The 23,352-nt window shown below is 47.3% G+C and overlaps 1 protein-coding gene and 1 long non-coding RNA gene across 2 annotated transcripts in view; both read right to left on the bottom strand.

Annotated features, from left to right (window-relative positions):
- The window catches only part of Galnt18 (polypeptide N-acetylgalactosaminyltransferase 18), a 339,876-nt gene that overhangs the window by 260,677 nt on the left and 55,847 nt on the right, over positions 1-23,352 (bottom strand). The window lies entirely within an intron of this gene.
- On the bottom strand, positions 11,561-22,026 carry LOC124088486 (uncharacterized). Its single transcript, XR_009226113.1, has 2 exons — positions 15,099-22,026; positions 11,561-14,613 (listed from the first exon to the last, which is right to left on the bottom strand). It is a non-coding gene; the product is annotated as an uncharacterized LOC124088486 (long non-coding RNA).

The raw sequence follows: 23,352 nt of genomic DNA, 5'->3' as shown, positions 1-23,352 counted from the left end.
CCATAATGTTTCTTCTGAAACTTTAAAGGGTAAAGAACAAACAGATGGAAAAGCAATAACTGAAGCCAACCTTGGCCTAAAGGGAAGGACAAAATGCAAACATTCTGTTAGCATGTCAGGACTTGGGGAAGAAGGGCTCCTTCCCACATGTCTCTGGGGATGCTGACAGGGAGCCCAACTCCCTGATGGAAATTCCAGCCCACATGTATATGTGCAGCCATGTGAATATATGCTGGTCACCATACATGTGGCATGTGCACAGGCCACAAAGAGACATGCATGTGCACCCAGTGTACCCATGCCACACTCTAAATCTCAGCTCATCAGGGACAACCTCTTCAGAAGAAGTCACCTTGTTGGCGGTGGTCCTCCACCGATCTAACTCATAGTCCCCCTAGGATTAAACAACCTCTGTCTGCTAAGAAGCATTTTCCAACCCAAAGAGCTTTTAGCAGCTAGAGTGCATGTATAAAGGTCAGTCCCTCCTTCAACGGACAGTCAAGCCAGGGAGGGGCTGTCTGGGGGGTGGCATTTGAAATTATGCATTGCCTGAGCTGCCTGCAGAGATGCAGTGCCCAAGGGAGAGTTTGGATCTCAGAAGGGATGTGGTCATTTCATGTGCATCAAAATGACAAGCACTTCTATGCAGAGTATCACCTGGACTGCAAGGGAAAGGGGGAGACAGCACATCGTGGCAACCAGGAAAGCACAGTGCTAACTTCTCTGGTAGCCAGGACACCCAAGAAGCCCCCAGCCACAGAACATTGACAAACAAGCAGAACTGAGTCCCCTTTCCCCAAGCTCTTCAGCTAAACTGCCAGTATAGCTGGCTTCCTGTGTATCTGGCCCACACCCCTGAGAAGGCTTAAAAGACAAAGCAAGCCAATTTCTTGACCTACCCTTGAACCATTCAATATTTGGAAGATGAGGTGCACAGGGAGGTGGCCGGCCACACTCATCTGCTTTGGCAAACACCAGCTTCACCTCCAGCCGCTGGGACCCAGCCAGGACCTGAGAGACTCCGTCTCTCACTCCTGCAGGTGTCGGGTCCCAGTGCTTCTGGCTCTTCATTTTCCTGAATCTGCCTTCCCCTTTCTGTCCCAACCATCCCCCACCCAGCTCCTAGGCCCTGTGGAAGCACCCCTTGCCTGCACTCTCAGTGAGGCTTACCCCTGCCCTCAACACCCATCATCTCAGAACCTACAACCCTCTCTGTAGTCGGCCAGCGCAAGTCAAAATCTGCCACTGTGATGATTTAGAAGGCATGATGGCCCCCCGCCACCACTGAATGAATAAACCCCATATCTTGACTTGGTCTTCAAGGATTTTTACAATCTAGCACCAGCAATCCTGCCTGGCATTATCTACTGCCTCCTCCCCCATACTCTGACCTCTAGCCACACAAACACACCACCTGTTCCCCAACAGAGATGGTATCTGCTACAACAGAAACCCTGAATGTTAATGATTTCTTTTGGGGTCCCTAGCTTTCTAACTGATAAGTTCCTGGGAAGGCCTAGCACAGAGCAGGCATACAGAAAGTCTAGGTCCGATGAACAGATAGTGGATGGATGGATGGATGGATGGATGGATGGATGGACGGACGGACAGGTAGGTGGATAAGTGAACAGGAAGTCTTTATTTTCTCTCTCATCATTTTCATCTGATGCCTCCCTGGGAGACAGACCACCTGACTAGACATTTTCAAACCCAAAGACACCCTGGCCTCCACTTTTAAACTGATTAGTATGAAAATGAGAATAATAATATCTATAATGAAGAGCTGTTATGAGGATTCAAGGAGAAATGTACAGGAAATACACAGTCCTATGCCTCCACAGAGTAGATGACACTATATGTCACTGTTACCGGAACAAGGTCCTAATGTATAAGTGCCTTTGCCTTCTGATGGGCAGGCCCAGACCCTTTTACCCTCCTGGTTCTGGTAAGCCGTCTTTCCTGCAGCTGCATTTGGGGTGCTGGGGGACAGAGGATCTCCTGGCCTACTTTGTGCACCTTAGGCCAGGCAAGGCCCCTGGACAGTGAGCAATGCAAAGCATATTCCAAGTTGGTTGCAAATAATGAGGCCCAGGGGATAGGGCACTCAGAGTGGCTCTTCTCAGCGGGGATTACTCAGTCTGAAGGCCCAGGGCTCTTTTGCAGCCTCGGGCAGTGCCCAGGGCTCAGGACCTGAAGTTGCCAGGCGTGCCTTCCTCTCCACAAATGAAGGCAGGCACCTCTGTCATCCCCAGCTGCAGGAAAGTCCCTCTTCAATACCCATTTGGAAAGCACGAGAATTAAGACACACCTGCTCTACACAATACAAGAACTGACCTGTCCAAGCAAACCCCGGTCAGAGCCCCTGTGACCTTGATTCTTAGGTTCCTGACAGGCCTCCCTGAATACAAACATCCCCCTTCTAGCCCATCCTCCACTCTGCCACCAGAGCATGAACACAGTTCTGACCCTGTCCCTTCGTATGCTAAAGCCCAGTCTCATTAGGGATGTGCCCTTTATGGGGTTTGTGAGACCCCACCTGTTTCTCTCTCTAGCTCTCTCTCTCTCTCTCTCTCTCTCTCTCTCTCTCTCTCTCTCTCTGTTTCTGGCTTAAAATGTGACTGCTCACTCTGCCACATGCTCCTACCATGGCCATAACCCACCCTCAAAAGACCGAAAGCAGTGGGGATGCCTGGTCTTGGACCTGAATCTGCGAAACTGTGAGCCAAAACGAACCTTTCTTTACTCCATGTCAGGTATTTCATTATAGTGACAGAAAACTGATTAACACACCTTCCAGCCTAAAATCTGTTCAACAGAAGCTTGCTTTGCCCTCCTGAGAAGTCTGGTCTCCTTAGCATGGTATTCAAGGCCCCACCATGGCCCTCGCAGCCTCCCATGCAGGTTTGTTCACATGCTTCTCCCTCTCCTTGGGCAAGAGTCTCACTGAGAAGACCAAGGTGGGGCTCCAGGTCTGGCTTCTGACTCTGAGTTCCACATGCCTTCATTGGGAAGGGCTTGGGGTTTCCAGGACAGCCCTGCCTAGGGGGCTGGGGCTGAGGTGCCAGGACAGACCTTTTCCATTTCTCACTTCCCAGATCCTCGAAAAGTACCCTCATTTCTAATCCCTGTGTCACTGTGAGCAGCCAGTGGTTACACAAATAAAGCACTGGCTACAATCTGTAGCTCCAAAGATCTGAACAGCCCAGCTGCCCTAGAGAGCACAGATTGCCATTTCCATCCAGCCTTGTTGTTAGCTCTATGCATCGCAATGCACATCCTAGGGAGACTGCGGAGGCAGGAGTCTGAGGTGGGAATGGTCACTATCATCCCAGGCCACAAGGAAGGACTTCTCCCACTCATTTGAGAAGGCACCCCAAACAAACTACTCCATTCAACATGGGTCCCTGATTGTCTCAGCTAACCCTCTGGTCCCTACCCTCTGCTCCCTCTGACATCAGCACCTTCTGGGGCCCCTGTGTCAAAGCCTCCCCCTTACCAAGGGGAAACCCCTAGAGGTTCTCCTACCATGGGCCTCAACCTTCACTCACCTTCATCAATAATGACTTTGCACATCCAAACAAGTCCTGAATTGCAATAAGCCTCTGGCATACAAGAGGAAACGTGGCCAATTTATCACTTTTCCCCACTTGACCAACTCCACTTTTGTATGCTAAAAGTCTCCTATCCAAGGCAGGGCCTGTAAAGTCAATGAACAAATCACTATGCTAACTGCAGATTCAACACCAGTACAGATCTTCTCTGACGATCATGTCAGGTGTTTCCCTGATGGACAGTGGATGCTTCATCTACACTCTCATTTGTATCAATGGGCAGATGGTCCCCAGCTTACGATGGTTTGACAGGATTGTTTAACTTTACAATGGTGCAAAATTGATATGCATTCAGTAGAAACTCTTCTCTGAATTTTGAGTTTTGATTTTTTTTTTCAGGTTAGTGATACAGAATAACTATTCTTATTTTCAACTTCAATACAATATTCAATAAATTACAAGAGATATTCAACATTTTATTATAGAAGTGCTAGATGATTATACCCAACTAATGTTAAGCTAATGTTAAGTTTTCTAAGCACATTTAAAGTAGACTAGGCTAAGCTATGATCTTTGATAAGCTAGGTGTATTAAATGAATTTTTGACTTATGGTATATCAACTTATGATGGGCTTATGGGGACATGGTTCCATCCTAAGTGGAGGAACATTTATACTTTATATTTGATGTCTTGGCAGAGATAGCTCTTTAGAATACCCAAATTAGCACATGGCCTACAGGGTGGGGGTGGGGGGGGCTACCATTCCCAGCCTTCCTTAAAGCTAGGTGTGGCCCTGTGATTATATGCTTAACAATAGGATATAAGAGGATATAATTAATTTCCTGGAATTGCCCATAAAGAGGAGAGATGTGTCCTCCTCCTTTTTCTTTTCAGTTGGCTGGAATGCTCACATAATGGCTGGAATGGAAGCAGCCATTTTGGACCACAATGTGGAAGGCTTATGTTCATGATGATGTCAATAAACTAAAAAGAGCCCAGGCCCTGAATACTGGAATAGGAAGACCCCCTGCAGAGAGTTTAACTCTAGACTTCTTAAAGTCTGAGAGAGAAACACACTCCGTCTTGCTAAAGCTATTATTATACCAGGTTTTCTGTCACTTGCTGTAAGCCTAATACTAATTGATAAAAATAGGAAGATAGGTCAGCAGATGACCTAAAAAGGCTCTATCCACATTCTAGGCATCTTCTTCTGCATCAGTGCCAAACACTCGATGTGGAGCCATTCTGTCCCTCAGGCTCAAGCCTCCTTAAGGAGCTATTTCCATCTAAATGGAATGTTTGGTCCAGTCCATAGCCAGACTGACACTGGCACAGGCTACGTTATCCCTTGCATACTTCTCCACGCCCCAGTCTGGTGGCCACAGGCTGGCTTTTCTGGCCTTCAACTCTCTCCCATTGTCTCCTGTGCCTGTTCCATGATGTGCATGGTACAGGTGGTATGTACGTCAGGTGGTGGTTTCCAGGCAACACCTTCTTTGAACAGTTCTAGCAAGTCTAGTGGCCAGTTTGAACCCAAGCATTTCCTCCCCTCCTGCTCCCTCTGGAGAAGACCTGGCCCCCACAAACATCCGTGTAAGCACTTCCCTTGTCAGCCTGCCCTGAAGCAGAATGGGCAGGGGAGGATGGAGTGCTGGGGAAACAAAGTCAAGGGCCTCTCCTGGTTGATCTGACTTCACAAAAAGTCCAGCTTCCTGCCATCCTGATGGAACCTTCTCGAAAAGGAGAAGACTCCATTACACAGTGGCAGATGCCACAGAAAGGTCAGGCTTTGTTCCTTTAAGTTAAAGGCAAGATTCTGGTGGCAGGCCCAGGAAGTACGGAATTGACCAGTACTTTACAGGGCATCACAAACCAAGGTACCCTACAGGCAAGACCAGGGGTGGGCACTGCTCAGCTGTGAGCCCCCAGGGGAGCAGGGGATCTGCACTGTCTCAGTTGGTAGCCACAAACCACCTGTGGCTACAGAACACTTGACATGTAGCTCATGCCACAGAGGAGCTGAGTTTTTTATTTCATTTAATCTTACTTAATTTAAATAACCACATGGGGCCAGTGGCTACCATCTTGAATCCCATAGGTCTAGTGAGGTCAGACACATAAGCAAATAGTTGTCCTAATAGAGATTTAATTGTTATCCCAATAAGCACCATGGAGAGTAAGAACTCCAGAAGTGAGGGTATAGAAGGGAGGACTCTAACCTTTCCTGGGGAAAAGGAACATTTCTCTGAAACAGTCACATTTCAATGGATAATTCAAATACAGACATAAAAACAACTCTGTATCATACCCCCAACCTCCCCCCCCGCAACAAATTAACAAAAATCTGAAAAGAAATACACCAAAAATACATCCCAAATTTTTTACAATGAGCTCATTTTATTTATATAAAGAAGAACAAACTTTTTCTTAAGTGGGTCAGCTCAATACTCTATTTCTCTCTGAGGAAAAGTAAACTAAATAAAGCTGCTATTTCGACATGGTCCAAACCTGACAAACTGTGCTCCACCCCATCCTGAAAAAAAAAATGTACAAGTGGAACTCAAGACCACCCTCTTCAAACCCCACACCTTTCCTTTCACCACCAGGACTTCGAAGGCCTGAGGTCCTCTGTGAAGTCATGGAGATCCCCAGAGCCTGGAAATCTCCAAGAACTCTGGCCTCGCTCAGCTTCCTCAGAATTAAAGGTGCCGGGGCCTCCACCAGGTGAACATCACTGCTTACTCCCCTAGTGGGAACAAAGCAGGCTGAAGATTTTGGAAAAGCTGGTGAGGGCCAACTCTGAGAGCCACCAGGCGATTGCTCATCTCCTAGGTGTGAATCTCACAAAAGGAAAATTACAAAATTTACAAGTGTATTCACTGAAAAGAAGGCAAAGGAGCAAGTAGCCCCAGAGCCTCCTGTCTTCTCCAGGAACTAGAGTTTCTGGGCAGTGATCTGTGTCATGTGAGAGCTGTCGTCACTCACCCCCTCACTTGCCAGGCCCAGACAGTGGAAAAGAAGCCCAGGACCCTGAGAAAGTTAACAATCCCCCCAGCCCTCATATGCATTTGGGCACTCACAACTGCACCCTCGCATGTTAAAGTTGATGTTTCCATCTTCTCAGTAAGAACAGCAACTCTGTGAAAGCTGGCCCTGGTTTGCTCCATCCAGCATCCTCAGTGCCCAGCAGAGTTTGGTAGGGAGCAGGTGTGACCAATGGCAGTTCAGTGAATGCAAACAGCATGTTGGGGCAGCATGGTGCTCAGACCCCACCCAGCCTCCTCATGACCATGAGACCTTGGGCAGGTTACTTAGCCTCAGTGAGCCTCGTAGTTAGGGTTGAATATAGGAAAGCATCTTACACCCAGCCTGCAGCCTGGCTCTATGTAGGGATTCAACAGGCAGGTCGACACGCTGGAAGGATGTGCCACCACTGAGGCAGAGCAATTCTCAGAGACCCCTCACTCGGCCTCACTTGTCTCTGGCTAGAGGCTGGCTTCAGTGTTCTAGCTTCTGGGCAACTCTGTTGGCCTTTCTCGGGGAAGACAGGGGCCTCCTTAATACACACCAGGTCCAGCCCCCCTTTGTTCCAAGCCTCTGTCCACTGCCAGTCCTGACGCCTCATGTTCCTGAGCCACGCCAGGCAGGTCATCCATTGGCAGAAGCTACAGCTTCCCGTGCGGGGCCTGCAGACAGCTGCAGGGTATCTGAGCTCCAAACCCTGGCAGAGCTCTGTGCTTTGCTTACTGGGTTTATGTACTTGAGTTTAGTCTTGAACACAAGTTCTCAAGCTATTGACCCAGAACCAACAGAATTAGAGTCTCCTGGGGACCTGTGAGATATGCAAATTCTGGGCCCCATCATCCACCTTCTGAACCCGGAGTGCTGGGGTGTGAGGCCCAGCCATCTACATTTCAGAGCACCTCCTAGCGATTCTGATATACTCTCAAAGCAGAGAGCCATCCTGAAGAAAAGCCTAGTTCCCCTTTCTGAATCACAACTCTCTCCTCCCCAAACTACAGGGGTCTTCTCGTACCCCAGGGCTGGGCACCCGTGTCCTGGTCATACTTTCCAGCCTGCTCCAGGATTTCAGGCCAGCCCCATCCATTATGCTTTGCCTTCTTGATTGAGAACCAATCAAGTTCTGCCATCCAGGAGGGCTGTGCTTCCCAGTCCCCTCCACAGCCCCTGCCTTGTCAACAGGAGGAAATGGGGTCAGGGCCTGCAGTTTTTCCTTCTGCGGGCCCCTCCCAGAATCCCACAAGCCAGAGGGAATCCAAGATTGAGATCCTGTCCCCATGGACATGATAGGAGAAACAGCTTAAGGATGGAAGATGCCCTTGTCACTCACTGAAAGGAGAAATGAGAGAGACCCATGGGCAAGCCCATAGCAGAAAGAGAAATGGGGAGAGGACTGCGGAACACCAAGCTCCCCAGCACCCTGGGGCTCCCTCACCTTAGCAGACATTGCTGACCAGCTAGTTGTCCCTGCTGCATCCTAGGCAGGCTTTAAGTTTCACTTTCTGCTAAGCTCCAGTCACTCGTTGCTGGTTGCTAAGGCCACCTGCATGTCCCTGATTGCAAGTCCGCAAATGTGGCCCAGAAATCCATTTAACTCCTAGAAAATGCATGGGCACAGCCCTCGGGGAGCACTGGAGAATTTGCCGCAGAAGACCGAGCTGCTCCCCAGCTCTGCCTGCCTGATGCTGTCGTAATTATACATTGATTACCGCTCTCCCTCTGCACCGCTGGCCCCGCACAGCACTTCGTAACTACAAAAGGATTTGCCGGTTACAGGCCAGTGGAATCAATCTTCTGATGAGCAGCGTGGGCTCCCGGGCAGCGACACCCTCTGCTAACACCCAGGCTTCTTCCCACCTCTGCTCAGGTTCATCTCTCTGTACGGCTGATACCCAGCACCCACGCACCTGCTGTGAAAGTAACGCCTCCAGGTGTGGCCTCCCCGCAGCTCCCGCTGCTGCCCACACCCTCCTTAGACATCTCCCCAGCCAACTTGCTCCCCGTCACCCCAGCTCAGCCTCTGCTGGAGGAAGAGCTGCTGTAAGGAGCACAGTCAGTGTGTGGAGAGGGGCTGCGGAGAAAAATGGGGGTCACAGTGAGTGGGGACAGACGTTGCTTCAAGATGCCCATTCTCTGTGTCTCCGAGTGTTTCCAACATGGTGTCTGTGACAGACATAATGTGGGGCTGTTAACAGGGGTTAAGTGGGGGAAATGATGGGGAGGGGTTGGAAGAGAAGTGTCTGTGGTTGCATTGATTTAGGACAGTCATCCTGGAAATCAACCAGGATTTCTTACTATCCAGAGTCTTTGAGTCTGTAGTGTAGTTAATGAATGTTGTCTCTCCATGTCCAAGGCTTCCCATCCCTGTCTGCAACCAACCATGGACTGAAAATATTTTAAAAAAGTACATCTTCATTGAATATGTTCACACTTTTTCTTGTCGCTATTCCCTAAATAACACAGTAGAATAACTATTTACATAGCATTTACATTGTATTAAGTATTATAAGTAACGTAGAAATGATTTAAAGTACATGGGAGGATACACGTGGGTTACATCCAAATACTATGACATTTTATATAAGGGACTTGAGCATCCTTGGACTTTGGTATCCTTGCTGAGTAGAGTAAAGTCCTTGGAACCATTACCCACAAATAGTTAGAAATTCCCCCCAAAAGGGGAAGATGCTCACATGTATTTGTCCACAGCACTCTATTCTGTGGAGCCTGGCAGGGAACCAGTGTTCCAGGGAACACGCCTTGGGAACTGGCACTGTCTCTGCTGTGTGGGGGGAAGTGGGGCTGATTCCCTCACATGGCTTATCCACATCCATCTCTCCATAGACATCTCATGGAAAGGCAATGAACAGCCAGACTTGAGGCCTGCAGTGTCCAAACCCGTGGCCCCCAGCAAGGGCATGAGGACCCTAAAAGGAGTAGGTATAAAAGGGTGAAGGGCAGCAGAGGCTGGTGCTGAGCATCATGCTGGTCAGAAAACAATTCTTGGACCTACCCTTGTAGACACCTTCCAACACATTTTGGAATAATGGTCTCATTGAATCCTATCAACAATATTCAACCAAATGTCTGCATCATTATTACCATTCTACAAATGTGGAGGCAGACTCCAAGAAGCTAAGAAACTTGGAGCTATCAGGATTTGCAAAAGGGGTTCAAGATGATCAATCCTACTAAGGACCCCAGATGGAAGTCTTGGCTGGCCACAGTAGGGCAGAGGGAGACTCTGCCCACTACTACCATTCATGCCAATCAAGCTGTCAAGAACCCAGGCACTTCTGCAGGGGTTCTATTTTCAGGAATCCTACCTCAAGAATATTCCTCTGACTTGGTGTAACATTTGCAGGAGTCGGTGTCTTCTCTTCCCCAAACCCTGATGAATCCACCTAATGCATTTTTAAAGAAAAACTATCCATCAGTGAATTCTGTGATCTATCACATAAGCAAATGGTACATGTACTTCACATGTGTAGCACCCATTCCCTGTACAAAATATGTAGCAGTCATTCACTGGCCAGCACATACAGTAAAGGGCACTACTACAATATTTTCACTTTAGTGAAATGACCTTGAGGTCACCAAATGTGCTGATGTAACACAGTGGTGTGTGGTTCTGAGATAGAGTCTGTTAATTGTTAAGCAAATTCATTTTAGCACTGCGTTGCCTTAGATGGAAGTGGCCTGGGCTACAATGTCATCTAGAAATATTCAGTGACAAGGACTGCATTGCTCAAGGTTTAATAATTTTTCCAACAGGTATTCGATGGCATTCGGAGTAACACACCCCAGCTAGAGAAACCAGCAGTGCTACTGGGAAGTTCAAAATAAGCTGCCATTCACTACTCTTGCCCCATCCATCCACAAAAATTTATTGAGCACCTGCTGTTTGCCCAGACAGGTTTCCGAAGCTTCCCTGGTCCACAAAGTGTGATTGTCTTATGGAGGGGTCTTTACAAGTGAACAATGAGCTAATCTTTGTGAGCGAGAGCTACATGACAGGTTTGCTTCACCAAATCTTCACTACAGAGCTCTGACGCGAGCAGTATTATCTCCGATGTTCTAGAGGGGAGACTGAAGTCAGGGAAGTCAAATTACCGGCAAAAGTTCACACAGCCATGGTGATCTGTCACCGGGAGTCAATCTCCTTCCTCCTTACTGTGTTTCCTCCTTACTGTGCTTCTCTTCTGGACTTCAGAAGGCTTAACAATATCATCTTCACTGTCAGAATCATGTTCAGAATAGATCCTGCCTTGGCACCAGCTAAGGATGATGGGATCTGGGACAGAGTGGCAATCCTAGCCATCTGTCAGAGGCACAGGGCTCCCCACAGCACAGGTAAGGTCTGGTTGTCTCACGTCTGGGTCGGGAGCTGGGAGCTAAATTGTGAAACCTTTGGTCCAGACTCTAACCTGCTGCCAAGAGTTGAACGATCATGGTCAAGGTGAGGAGCTCCCTCCCTTCCCTAAATAAAGCAGGAGCTTCCCTACCTCCCATGGCTTTTTCTCACTGGCTGATGCTTCATTACACATCTATATGTCTGCTGCTTCAGAGTCTGTGACAGCCACTGAAACAAAAGTTTCATCACCCCCATTCACACAGCATTCCTGGTGTAGCACATACCCAGCACAGAGAAGGTTTAAAACTATTTGTCAGATGAATAAATGAACAGAAGTCCAATGTGGTCAAAGAAGATGCAAAAGGGCACATGGCACACCTCTTGCTCTGGAGGAATTCAGGGCACTGCAAGAACTTGCTAATGAATAACCAGACCCATTTCAATAGCTCCAGTATCTAAAGGGAGTAAAGAAGTAGATTCCAGATTACAGACCTTTAGTGACACCCATGAGAGGTTGTAAGAGACTTACACTAGTGGTGGTCTGTGCACTAAGAGCCCATGTGGCCCATTGCACTGAGTTGCATAATGCTGCCCCCCCCCATCAAAAAAAAAAAAGTCATGTCCACCCAGAACTTCAGAATGTGACTTTATTTGAAAATAGGGTCTCAGCACATGTGATTAGTTAAGATGAGGTCATGGCAGATTAGAATGGGCGCTATTCCAATGACTACTTATAAGATGAGAAAACAGAGATGCAAAGACACATAAAGAAAGACATCTAAAGACAGAGGCAGCAATTGGAGTGATCTATCTATCAGCCAAGGAACTCCACGGATTGCCAGTAACCACCCGAAGCTCAGAAGAGGCAAGGAAGAATTCTTCTCTAGAGTCTTCAGAGGGAGGATACCCTGCAGACACCTTGATTCCAAGCTCTAAACTCCAGAACTCTGAAAGAATAAATTCCTGTTTTAAGTCACCCACTCTGCAGTACTTTATTACGGCAGCCCTAGGAAATGAACACACCCACCAAGTACACATCCTGCCAGACTTACCTCATTTCCTTAATGGAATTACCAGAACATTAAAGTAATGGGCAAGTCTTCCTGCAAGGATACACCTCCCTCAGCCAGAGGCTTATCAGATCACGAGCATCCTCAGACACGCTCCATGGTCAGATGGAACAGCCTGGCTGGACCAAGGGCTCTTGTCTCAAAGAGATGGACTCTTCTCCAAAGATTTTCAGCATATTATGGGAAAGAGGCTGAGGTCTGTGAGAATGTGATGCAGGACTATCTGGACATAAATCTGGTTTGCAACCCCTGTCTTTTCAACATCCCTATAGCCTAGATCAGACACAGGTCAACACCAGAAATGAACAGAGTACTAAGTCCATGGATAAAGCAAAATCATCAGGTAGAATTGGTGGGATCTAAGAAGGCTCCGTGGACAAAACTTGAGGTTCAAAGGAGGAAATGTGGGCAGAGAAGGGAGTGGTATTAGTTGTTCAAGTAAGCACAGTGAGATGGGGACCAAAATAATCCCAGTGTTCTCACAACTGTGCAGTAGAGAAGGTCAAACTCCTATGCTCAATTAGGGAGTCAGCCATCAGGGCTGTGCAGGTTATAAAATTATAGGGGATTCCACTCACACAAAGTTTACCCCTAGAATTCTTAGCACACACCCTGCATCCCAGTCATGGGTAGGCTGTATGACAACCACCATGTCTGCCTGGAGCGTCATCTACGGAGGTTGCAAAAGTGTCTGTGTAGTAAGTTCCCAACATGGCACCAGTTAACTGAGGCTTCCATTCATGGGTAATTATGAAATACACATAACTCGTGAAAAATAATTCAATCTCACTTCTGTGCAAGATGGCGGCCTTGAGTAAAGTAAATACAAATGTGAAATTTCTAGCTGGCTCCAACTTACCACCTCTGTTGAGTATCTTCTCGGTTTGCATGTGGAGGCTGCACCAGGCAACTGCCAACCACCTCACCAACCCTACTGCCAGCTGCCAGCACCTTGAAGTTGGCAGCATCAGCTGAAATTCTGGGGTCAAGCAGAACACAGTACTATGTGCACACAGCAAATACTTCTGAGGTATCAGTGTCAGCCACCATTTTCTTTAGTTCATGAGTGGCTAATGCCATCCAGTTACGAATGACAGAAAAAGATGCAGCAAAACTACAATCCCAAGTAATTTCAGATGCTATGTTCAGTGCATTTTATAGTCTAAAGAACAGAAAGAAAAAGGTGTACAGATTCTATTACCAGAAAATGTTTCTCCCTATTCCCAACAAATTAAATGTTGGACAGATACTTCAAGGATATTAGATAGAAGAGGTGCATGTCATCAGTCTGCACAGGAGGACCATGGGACTCAATGAGACTCTGATGCAAGCTGTGTGATTTTCCCACATAGTCCCAGGACACTAGCACTGGATGGCCCTTGGAGATGGTCCAGTCCAGCTGTTTTCAGGCTCTTGCAAGAAACTTTAGGATGCCACAGATGTACCTCCAGGCTCCTTCACACAGGAGAACCTCACCCTTCCCTAACCAGAAAGACCCCCATTTTAAAATCTGTTTAATTTTTGGAGCTCTGTGTTAGATTTCATTTTTCATGTTAGTTGTTTTGTTTTGATTTCCTTTTTTGTGTATGCATGTGTGGTGCTGGGGATTGAACCCAGGGCCTCATGCATGCTGGGCAAGTGCTCTACCACTCACCACACCCCCAGGCCTTTGTTAGAATTTTTGTTGTTTTTTTTTTTTAAGTGCAGCAATTACTGCTGTTAACCCAGTACCCTTATTGTGAAAAGAACAGGCCCTATAACTAGGGAGATTGGTTTCATCCCTTATCTCTGCCACCTACTCGCTATGTCTTTAGGAAAAAGTCCAGTCCCTCTCTTTGCTCATCTGAAAAATTGAGATAACAATATCTACCTCCTAGGATTACACCAGTCATTTGTAAGAAACAGGACAATATGTGGCATATGCTAAGCACACAGGAACTGTTAATTTCTAATTTTGCTATTTTACATCTACGCTCTACAGAAGGGGAATCTTAGACTCAGAGAGACAAAGCAATTGTGTCCAAGGTTGGTGTCATTTGGACCCAGAACCCTTGGCTCTGAATGTAAGGTACTTTTATGCCACTTGACTGGCTCTCATGACCACCAACCATCAAGAAGACGTGCCCACATTCCTGGTGACCGCAGCCAGCACTTGTCTATCTACTGAGTCAAACAGTTCGCCAGCTTCAAATGGAAGCTGATTAGTTGTCCAACTTGATTGAAGAAGAATTCAGCTATGAGTGTTCTTGAGCTGCTTGAACTGTCCCCAAAGTGGGCCCGAATGATTGAAATGGAAGTCAGCTGGCGGCAGGGTGGGTGGACATGGACCTCAACCACTCTGCCCTCTCCAGGTCTGCCAGTGCCACCAAGCTCCCCATACGGTGCCCTGTCTCTACCATGATTTTTAGAAAACACCGTATCCCCTGGATTCCAAGATGCTCATTTCTTTTTCACACTGCAATGTTTCTGAGATGAATCCTACTATTGATATAATACTTCCATCGCGGTAGTTTTCTCCTCTGAAAAAGTATTATTAAATCGATGTTGAGTAGTAGAATTGGTGGCATATTAAAATAGAGAAAAAGCAGTCCTGATGTAATAGGACACTCCATTTCTCTAGAAAAAGATAAGAGAGAAAAATGTCTCAAGTCACACTACTGGATGCCTGCATGTACCCCAGCTTGTGTGTCTCACATACATTCAAGGTGTCAAACAGGGTGCAGCGGGGCTCTCCTCGTAGGTAGAGGCTGGCTTCGCCCCAAGCCTGGGGCAAGTGGCAGCAGGAATGGCTCTGCCTCACACTTGGAATCATGGGTGTTCACTACCCATCTCCACAGACATGGGGATGGGAAGTCCAGCCTGGGCTCAGAGTTTCCTGGCTGCTGCCCCAGCAGCCTGAGGACTGGGTGAGGCTCTCAGTTGACAGCTTCCCTAGCCAGGAAAGCACCCTGGAGATACACCGTTCCTGCCTCTCCATGGTATCATGGCTGAGAGCTAGGGTTCCGAGAGGTAACTCAGGGGAAAACTAACATCTGCACTCAAGGAGGAAGTTGCTGCAGCCCCCACACCCTGCCCCATGGCCAGGGCAGCACCGTTCTCACCTCCAAATCTGGAATGTCTTCCTGGCAAGGCCACAGGGCCTGGGTATGGGAGCCTCAGCCTGCCCAGGCTTGCACCTCGGCCCCAGCACCTCCTCGCTGCATCACTTGAGCTTCTGCTTCCAGAGTTGGAAAACAGAGGTGCAGAGGCGCGCCAGGTCAGAGCACCTCCCACACAGGCCGCCAGGAGGGGAGCAAAGGCTTGAGGGGTATGGAATGCCAGGAATGTGACCCTGCACCCAGCAAGTCCTCCTTAAGTGTCGGTCTAGAGATTTAATGTTTGCCTAGCAAATGGCTATCCAGCCTTTGGAAATTCAGCCCAATAATCACATCCGGGCTGCCTTTCCCTTCCCCTCGATTTTTGCTATTTTCCATCTAATTTTGCTATTTTACATCTACACTCTACAGAATCTCGGACCCAGAGAGACAAAGAAATTGTGTCCAAGGTTGATGTTATTTGGACCCAGAACCCTTGGCTCTGAAGGTGTTTTTATACGCAGTGTAGGGGTCATCTCACTGTCCATTGCTGGCCTCACACTAGAACTGTCTGCTCATTTCCTATCTTACAGGGGAGCTTGGGGACAGCAGGGACTGAGATGTGATCATCTCTGTGCCCTCGGTCCTTAGAACAGGACCTAGCACCAAGGACACTCTCATGAGTGTTCAACATATGAAGTGGAACAGGCCAAGACAGGGTGCAATGTACACAATGGTTATGACAGATCTTTCCAAAGCATAAAAGAGACATTTGCTCGAGGAAGATTCAGGGAGGGAAAAAATAACCTTAATATGAGAAGCAATTCACCAGGTGGTACCCAGTGTCTTTAAGGCCCAGGACCTGCAAACATCAGATCAAGGGAAGCTCTCGGGGTCCTGCTCATGGGAGAAGCCTCCTTCAGAGCCAACAGGAAGCCTGTGAAAAGCTCTGCCCAACACAGCTCTGACCAGTCCCCTCTGGCTGCAGGCCCAAGGCAGTGGCACAGGACACAGAGGCAGCTCCCCACACCAGAGGCCAAGCCAGCCAGGGAGTGGGTGGCTCATGTGCCTGCTCATCTTAACAGTGCTGCAGGGACCACTCTCTTAGGTCCTCAGGCCCCATCAGGCCTCCAGGGAGCAGGATACTGAGATTCCTGCCAGCCTTTCTCAGGGAGCCACTCTTCTTGCTGGGAGAAAATTGTTGTTGGCACAACAGAACACAATTCTGCCACCCCAGAGTCGGCAAAGCTTATAGGGCCGCTGTCCCAGAGTTTCACCCTGCAGAGGCCCCTTGGTTGACGCTTCTGCCATGGAAAACTCATTTTGTTTAACCTTTCCTTCTGTGATGGCATTTTAACGAAAAAGTCACTTAAGACCTGCAGTGAAAAATACATTTTACTAGAATAATGTATGACCCAAATACCATTTGCCTTTTCTTATCAATGCTTCATTCATTTATCATCTTTATTAAAAATCCATGAAGAAACAGCAGCCTCCGTAACTGCTGGGCACCTTTTTCATGGAGGTGAGAAGGGAGGGGAAGAAGGGGAGGTGACAGAGGACTCTCTGAACAGCAGCCCTGCATAGGCCCTTTCTGTACCTCTGCCCACAGCCACATGCAGAAAACTCCATGTTTGGAAGCTGAAAACCAACCTTTCTTCTCCAAATGCAGCACCAAGTTGTAGGGAAGAACTAACATTCCTGCATCACCACTGCTAAGCCAGGAGACCTGGGGCAAGTTCCTTGTGCCTTCCAATGCTCAGTTTCGCAGTTTGCACAATGGGCATAATAACACCAACTTCACAGTACTGTGGTAAGGATTAAATGAGAAGGCAAAAATCAGATGTCTGGTAAAGATCAGTTCCTTCATTAACTCATCCCAAAGCACAGGCCAGAGGGAAGCTTTCCTAGAACAGCTTTATCATAGAACCATACCCAAAGATCTGCCCCAAAGCCTTCCCGGGGTTGTGGGTGTGCTGCTACTGCCAGAGACTCTCAGCATCAAGAGAGTAGGCAGCTGAGGGGCAGAACCCACCAGCTGGGAGCTAAGAACAGGACAAGAGAATGGATAGCAGCAGTTGCCACCCACCTTCCCGTGTCACCTCATCACTAATGAACAGGAGGGCAGGCATCAGTGTACCTGTGTGTCCCCAGGAGAAAGTGGTGGCTTTCAGGGATGAAGGGACCTGCCCTTGACCACATAGGAAATAAGGGCAGGGCAGGGCTGTGGCCAGGGAATCTGAGTGCCCCCAGGGCCACCCTCTTCACTTTTCTCTTATTAAAGGTGTGGGACCATTATCCATGTTCATTTGCCACAGATGGAGTGCCTGAAATGACAGGAATGCATTTGCTCACGGTTCTAGAGGACAATAAGTCCAAAATCATTGTGCTGGCAGCAGCGGTTCCCCTGGAGGCTGGGAGGGCAGGATCTGCTCAGGGTCTCCCTCTAGGCTTATACATGGTGTCTTCTCACTGTGTCTGGTCTCCTCGTCTTCCCTCTATGTATGACCTTGTGTCCCAATTTCTCCCTCCCATATGGAGACTGGTCCTGCTAAATAAGGACCCACTCTAGTGACTCATTTTAACCTGATTAGTTTTAGAAAGTCTCTATCCCTAAGTAAAGTCACCTTCTGAGGTACCATAAGTTTTTCTGAGGACACAGTTCAACCTATACCCTAACTCTAGATACTGGGCCTTCAGTACACAGGATCGAGGGCTTCACATGTTGTCCCAGAAATACCACCACTGTCACCACCACCAAACCAGCCTCCACCCCCACCAACCCAGCACAGCACCGTCCCAAAACTCTGCGATGGCTCCATAAAGCCTTCTGCAAATAGCAAAGCAAGTCATCACAGGAACACACAATGTGTCCTTTATTAAAAATGCCACAGGGAAAAAGGTTCGCATATATTTCTCCCAATATTAAATGCCTCACCTTTAATCCCCATTTTAATAATGGGCAACTCAAGGGTATAAGAGGACATTTATCCTGGGTCACATGCTGGAAAGTGACAAAACTAAATTTGGGCCTGTCTCTTGCAGGCCCAGGCTTTCCCTTCACATCACTTGCCTGGGACTTCACGCAGTATCCCACACTGTCCTCGTGTTCAGAGATGGAGGGACTCTCTATGTGTCTCCTGCAATTTGCTAACTCTTCCCTGCTTTCTCCTTCCCTGAAAGAAATATTCTCCCAGCCCAGGAGTTGGCCCCCACCTTACTCTACCCAGAGCCCTCGGGGAGTCAGACAGCCACAGGCAGGGGACCTGCCCCACTAACCATCGAGGTCAAGCTATTCTTCTCAAGTCAGTGCTTCACCTAGCACCCCCCTGCCTCTGGGGAACAATTCTCCTGGTGTGATGCCCACAGGGCAAACTTAAGCTCAGCTTGCAGTCAGTTCTTTTCCTAAGCTTTGCTCCAGTAGTCTAACCCTTGGCAGCAGAACATCAGAGAGCTGGGAAGACAGGGTCTGCTGCCTTAACTGCAGAGCTCTGAGACTGCTTCCAGACAGCTGCCAGCCTCGAATCCAACCAGGAAGGGCCCCAAGTAGCTTTCAACTTGTGAGTTTGAACATCGAAAAGTTGGAGAAAGATTTAAATGCTCAGCTGTAACTGGTATTTCTGTCTTCTCTGTGCAGAGGGGTCACTGCATCATGTCATCTGACGATGTTCCATCCCCACACACACATGAGGAAACTGAGGCACAGGGGTTTCCCTGGCATGGGCCTGGGGCTGGAGGTCACAATGCTGGCAAGCAGGATTCACACCCAGGCCTTCCAATGCCAACTCTAACACTCTTTCCACCCGGCCCTGCCCGCCCAACACCACACTTTTGTGGAAACTATTCTGAGAAATCAAAGCAGCTCTTTTCAATCCAGAACTATAAATATCCAGAGAGAGGGAGATGAGAAGAGAAAACAGACATCCTTTCCCAGGATTTGGGAGCAAATTTTTGCAAAGCTCCCAAAAGTATTTTGAGTTCTGAAAGGCAGAAACTGATGGTAAAGGGAAAAAGAAGAAGAGGAAAAAGAAAAAGAGAAAGAAAAGAAAGAAAAAAAGCCAAGAGCAGAAGCTTAAGGGCTGTGCTGATCAGACACTGTGACATCACAGTCTTGTACCAGCGCCCTAAAACCACAAGGATCATTGGCTGCTCAGTGCTAGTGAGGCACACACTTAATATGTGTTCGCTTGTTTAACTCCCTCGAGAACCTAATGAGGATGTGGGTTTCTGAAGTTAACCCCATGTTATGGTTGGAGAAACTTGAACACAGAGAGGTGAAGAAACATGCCCAAGGCCACTGAGCTCGTAAGCTTTAACACCAGCATGTGCAGTCTCAAATCCCTGGTTTGTAACCATTTTGCCTATTGCCTCTAGCAGAACAGCCCACACCACATCCCAGGAGAGCAGGCATTTTCCTGGGAGCCTACGCTCCAGCGGCAACTCTAGCTGAGAAGCCAAGTTCAGCCCTGCAATCCCACATCCCCAAAAGGATCACAGGCAGGCGCCCAGAGAAGTGTAACTAGAGTAAATATCTAGTAGCTCCGCCCTCAGAGGTCCCTTGGGTCTTCCCTTCCACATCTCCTTTCCTCTCCAAGGCCTTCCAGAGTCCCTCTGCCTTGTTGGGAGTCTGGAAGAGCCAGTCGCCTCAAATGCAAGCCTGAAAGCTGTCAGCAATGCTCATCACAGTGATGCAATACAGTCCCCGATTCCAGGACAAATTGGTTGCTAATCAGGTTTCTTGGAATTTGATGCCAATTCTTCTGTGAAAACTGTGCTAACCCAACCCACACTGCACATTTACCCAGGATGAACTTGGCCAACACTGACTCTAGTCTGCACTGACGTGGGCACTAACCACATGTGGCTATTTGGATTAAATATGTCAATTAAAATTAAATAAGTCACAATAGCCACATTTTATGGGTTCATAAGTGGCATGTGCTCTGAGTACGTACTGAAACAGAACAAGTCCAGGACATTCAACTTGTCACAGAATGCTCCCTCTATTAGACAGTCCTGAACCAGATCCTAACCCCTTCTCCAGCAATGCATGAGACAAAAAGTTCCTTCAGAGGTTAAATTGAGGTGCCAGGGACACATCAGCCCTTTTAAGGGAAAGGTACACTGCAGGGGACAGGGTCAAGTCTGTACACCAGCCCTGACACTTCCTAACCACGAAACCTATTTCCCTGAACCTCAGTTTCCTGGTCTGGAGCAAAGAGGGTGGTGACCTCTTTTCAGGTGTCTATGAGGATGAAGTTGAGATGATGCTCAGCACACTCAACGTTCACTACTACCTGCCACACAGTTGTGGCCAAAGTACCCAACTCTAAGCTACTGCCAATGACTACCGTAGTCAGGAATGAAGCGGTGGAAGGTTGAAATGGGACTCCTGCTGGGGAGGCCAGGTGGGGAGGAAGGACACTGCAGTCCCATTGTCCTTCTTGCTCTCCTTCCTTACTGGTTAATTTGGTCCCTACATTAGATGGATCCAAGGCCACATGCAAGTTGTCAACCGTGAGACTAAGTATGTCAATTTTAGAGACAGGAGGAAGAAAAGCTGGAGATCCCTAAGGTGGGCCTGGAATAGGAGAAAAGCTCTTGAGCCATTGAGGAATCCATCCATTCATCCAATAAATGATTACTGAGCACTTCAGAACCTAATGTTAGATATAAGGTAGATGAATGAGATCTGGTCTCTGCCCTCCAAGCCCCCACAAAACAGTAGTGAGACTGACAGAAGATAAATCAATACATTAGTGTATGAGTTCAACATCAGAAAATCCAGTGGGTTTTAGAAGCCTGGACAACCAGATGGTAGGTAAAAGAGACTTGGGAATGGCTGGTTACAAAAGTTCAGAGATTTCCTGGAGGTGATACTTGCATTGAATGTCAAGACAGGGCAAAGAGGTGTTTCAGGCAAAGGAAATCACAGGAATAAAGACATGGGGTATGCACATTCCATGTCACTACATCAAACAGCTCCACAGAGGAGGGATTTATAGGAACTGATGGGAGATGCAGAGGAAGTGAGTACAGCAAAAATTCTTAGGAGCAAAAGACTAGGGAGACCACTGTCATTTGTGTATAAATGACATAAGTCATTTGTGTATAAATGTTCATAAGTTAGGAATCATGTATTATTCATATTTAAAAATTGGAAACCTAGGCAAAAATATGACTTTTGTTTGGCTCCAGGATGACACAATGGTAATAGACAAGTTACCAAAGTTGTTCTTAAAAGGGCAGGTGACAAAACATTGGAGACCTCACAAGACATTTTTCCTTCCCAACCACTCATATCTGCAGCTGTAATGCAAAAGCAGCCCCAGACAATGTATAAATGAATGAGTGTGGCTGTGTTCCAATAAAACTTTATTCATGAGAACAGGCAGTGAGCAGGATTTGGCCCTGCTACAAGAACATCCTTGGGACCAGCAGGCAAATATGAATAAGGATTGTAGATAAAAGTATTATATTGACTTAATTTTCCCCAGTGCTAGAAGGATATTGTGGTTCCACAGGAGAATGTCTAAAGAGAGACATGCTGATGTATTTAGAGAGCATAATGTCTGTGTTTCTCAAATGGTTCAGGGAGATAAGAAGTTTCCGTAGAGAGAAAGACAAGATAAATGTGACAAAATGCTAGCAATGGTGAGGTCTGGCCAAAGGACATCAGCTGTTCCTGGTACTACTCTTAGACCTTCTTTGTAAGTTTAATATCTTCCGAAATAAAAAGCCTAGAGAAAAAAATGGAAATTTGAACAACTTCTGAGGAGCAAAAGGTCCACAAGAGCTCATTCCATGCTCTACCCCCTCTCACCTGTCCTGGCACCTGCTTGTCTTTTTCAGACCAGAAGGAGGGACACTTCTAATCAAGTCTCTTGACTCTCTTCATTAGTTTTGCAATACTAAAGAAGCCTGTTCGAATGCAAAAAAAAAAAAAAAAAAAAAAAAAAAAAAAAAACGGGTGCAGATTCTTGGCTCCTTTTGAAGTTCCTTTATATCAGAATGCCTGTTTCCACCCACAGACTAGTTTCTTTCTGAAGTGTGTCGAAGAGCAAGCAGCCATCAGAGCCATTAGCACTCCCCAGCGAGGAATTCCTGCTTCTCTTTAGCAAATGTGTCTGCTCAAAGGCCACCTGGAAGCCCACGGGTGATTTGTGTGAAGCTTTTCTGCTGAGCCAGGAGCCAATGACACTGTTAAAAAGGTTGGCAGAATCACTTCTCCAAGTTACCCAGATCAAGATCTCCAATGATCCCACTGCGGAACGATTTCCTGATTCTTGACTTACTAGTAATCAATACCATGAAAAATACTAACACCTCCATTAAAGTGGACATCCATTGATTTCTATTGGGAAGGTGGAGTTGTCTGGAAGCCCAGTATCTGAAAGAGCTTCTGTTTTGATTTTTCATCTGTCAAAGCAGTACCGTAAAATACAAAACATGCAATTCCTGGAAAGGGTGATGGAAGAGACGTGAGGGCAATGACCACTTAGACCCCCACCCTCCCATTTTCCCTGCAAAGCATGGCCTAAGCTCAGCACCAGTCAGTGATGCTCCTTGGGCCTCTCTGGGCACCAAACCCAGCCAGCCCTGTGAGGAATGCCCATTGCTACCTCTGCAAGCCAACTCAGGCCCATATCCTCTTATAGGAAAGAGAAAGAAAAACAGAAATCTCCCATGAGGGTTATATGACATTGGCAGCCAGGCCTCTGAAAGACTTGGCATAGACTTTCTTAAGGTCTTCAAGAGTTAGGGCCCATAGATCTTTAAAGGTCATTCTATCTCCAAAAACTATGTCCTATGAAAGTAAGCATCCTGTATAACTTCCCCCAGTCTCCCCAAAACACCTTCTATTGTGGACTGCATTCACTGCAGTTACTCACCATGCTCTCCCTTGTTTTTAAGAGTATTGTACAACCTCCTTCCCTTTGCCATGTATTGCAGTTTGAATGTACCCCACAGGCCTATGGTCCTCAGACCATTAGAGGTGTTGGAACCTTTAAGAGATAAGGTCTAGTGGAAGGAAGCCAGGTAATTGGAGACATACCCTTAAAGAGGATATCAAACCCCAGACCCTTCCTTCCTCTCTTTTTTTTTGCTTCCCAGCTTCTCAGGAAGTGAACAGACTCCTTCACCACAAGCTCCCACCTAGAGATACTGTACTGCCACAGAACAACAGAGCTAAGCAATCATGAGCTGAAACCTCTGAAAACATAATCCAAAACATGTCTTTTCTCTTTATGAGTTGGTATCTTGGGTAAAGCTAACTAAC

The sequence above is a fragment of the Marmota monax genome, unplaced genomic scaffold (assembly GCF_021218885.2).
Source record: "Marmota monax isolate L192 unplaced genomic scaffold, Marmota_monax_Labrador192_F-V1.1 WCK01_AAM20220418_F8-fsc00061, whole genome shotgun sequence".
In the NCBI taxonomy this organism is placed as follows: Eukaryota; Metazoa; Chordata; class Mammalia; order Rodentia; family Sciuridae; genus Marmota; species Marmota monax.
The sequence above is the reverse complement of the archived record's forward strand: the minus strand, read 5'-3'. Positions and strand labels throughout refer to the sequence as shown.